The sequence below is a fragment of the Mus pahari genome, chromosome 6, assembly GCF_900095145.1.
Source record: "Mus pahari chromosome 6, PAHARI_EIJ_v1.1, whole genome shotgun sequence".
Taxonomy (NCBI): domain Eukaryota; kingdom Metazoa; phylum Chordata; class Mammalia; order Rodentia; family Muridae; genus Mus; species Mus pahari.
Genome location: NC_034595.1, coordinates 70,438,743 through 70,440,763, shown reverse-complemented (window position 1 = coordinate 70,440,763; position 2,021 = coordinate 70,438,743). Strand labels below are relative to the sequence as shown.

The 2,021-nt window shown below is 46.4% G+C and overlaps 1 protein-coding gene across 1 annotated transcript in view; it reads left to right on the top strand.

Annotated features, from left to right (window-relative positions):
* The window catches only part of Ppih (peptidylprolyl isomerase H), a 12,213-nt gene extending 10,723 nt beyond the window's left edge, over positions 1 to 1,490 (top strand). Inside the window, exon 10 of the mRNA XM_021200635.2 lies at positions 664 to 1,490. The gene's annotated coding sequence lies outside the window, so the exon portion shown is untranslated. The remainder of the gene's footprint in view (positions 1 to 663) is intronic.
* Positions 1,491 to 2,021: the final 531 nt, after the last annotated feature.

Genomic DNA, 2,021 nt, shown 5'->3' with positions numbered 1-2,021 from the left:
ACACACACACACACACACACACACAGACCCTGGCCAGACATGTTGGTATACTCCTCTACTCCCAGATACTTGAAAGGCTGAGGCAGAGGGTTCACCTGAGAAGGTTTAGAGAACAGCCTGAGCAAACCCTTCACCAAGTTCCTTGTATTTTCTTGTTTGATTTCTTTCATTTGCTTGTTTTAGTGTGTATGATTGTTTTCCCTGCACGTATGTATGTGTAACACTTGTATGCCTAGTGTGCACAGAAACCAGAAGAGGACATCAGATCTCCTTAATTATAAGTGCTTGTGGGCTATTGTGTGGGACTTGAACCTGGGTCCTCTGTAAGAATAGCAAATGTTCTGGTCTGGAGACTTCTTGCTGCTTCCTCAGACTTGGGCCGATTGGCAGAATGATGTCAGCTGATTCTGATTCACGTGGTGTTTTGCTGAGTAGGACATGGGATGTTTGGAGGAAGTATAAACAAGACTCAATGGATGGTGATGGTAGGCTTGCATAGCTACCTTTGCAACAAGTCTTTGTCTTCAGTGATCTTCACTTAACAGAGGCACGGAGACTTTGCTTGGCATCCCTGCTGGTCCTGGTCAATCCTGACTCAGCAGAGGTCTGGCTGTTTCTGCTGGGTAGTGCCATTGCTGCTGATTCTGTTTGCTATCCTGACAGTACTGAACTGGACTGCTGGTATCCTGGCAATTGGAGATTGAAATCTCTTCAAGGAACGACTTCTAAACCACATACAGCAGAGCCTCTCAGTTTCCTCTGGATAGACCTGCTGTTGCTGATTCTTGTGAAGTGAACTGATGATGTCCTGACAACACAGACTGGATTTGCTCCAAAGAACTATTTCTAAACAAGTCCACCTCTCCCGTAACCTAATAACCTTTCCCATTATCTCTGGGTGGTAGAAGGGAGGTTAAAGCATTTAAGAACCCTTACTAAAAGTCACTTGTTAAAAGCCTACACCAGGGCCTGGGTCTCACTATATTACCTTGTCTAGCCTGTCTCCAACTCATGGAGATGCCCTGTCTGCCTCGAGCCTGCTGAGATGGAAGGCATACACCAAAAAAGGCTGCCAGTTTCTTTTTCTCACAGAGATCTAGTCAAATACCAGATAACCTCACAGTGACTGTGTCATCATCATCATCTGTGACAGGCGTGTGCTCAGAGCATCTGGAGGTCATAGGCAGTCAGTAAAAGGTAAAAGGCCTGAGGTGCTGGGAAGGGAATCCCAGGCATTTTAGAAGGGGATCATGGTGAGCAGTGCTGAGGCAGGAAAGCACAGGTGCATGCTGGGAGCTAAATGTGGACCTTTCTTGCCGAGACAAATGCTTCCTTCTCAGGCTGAACAGATAGCATGAGCCTTTCTACCACAATGGGGACTCCCCTGGGCTCAGTCTGACCCCACTTCAAGAGCTCTTGACGATTCTTTCCCGTTCTCACTCATTTCTTCGATGTCACTAATGAAGAGTTCATAAGCTGATCCCTGATCATCACTAGATGATAGAAGATTACAAACAGACTCAAAAAAACATTTAAGAACTATCATGCTGGGTGTGGTGGCACACGCCTTTAATCCCAGCACTCTGGAGGCAGAAGCAGGTGGATTTCTGAGTTCAAGGCCAGCCTGTTCTGCAAAGTGAGTTCCAGGACAGCCAGGGCTACACAGAGAAATCCTGTCTCGAAAAACCAAAATAAATAAATAAAAAGAAATATCATATAATCTACCCAAAAATTTAGGTCTCTGGCCATACCTGTGGGGATTATGTTTTGTAGTGGTCCCTTTGGCCATTGTCACTCTCAATCCCATGAGGGTTCGTTGCCACTTTGCTTTGTAATAAATTGTCTTAAAAACTTGTTCGGGATATGTAGCAGAGGATGGCCTAGTTGGCCATCATTGGGAGGAGAAGCCCTTGGTCTTACGAAGATCATATGCCCCAGTACAGGGGAATGCCAGGACCAGGAAGCGGGAGTGGGTGGGTTGGGGAATAGGGAGGGGAGGGGTATAGGGGACTTTGGGGATA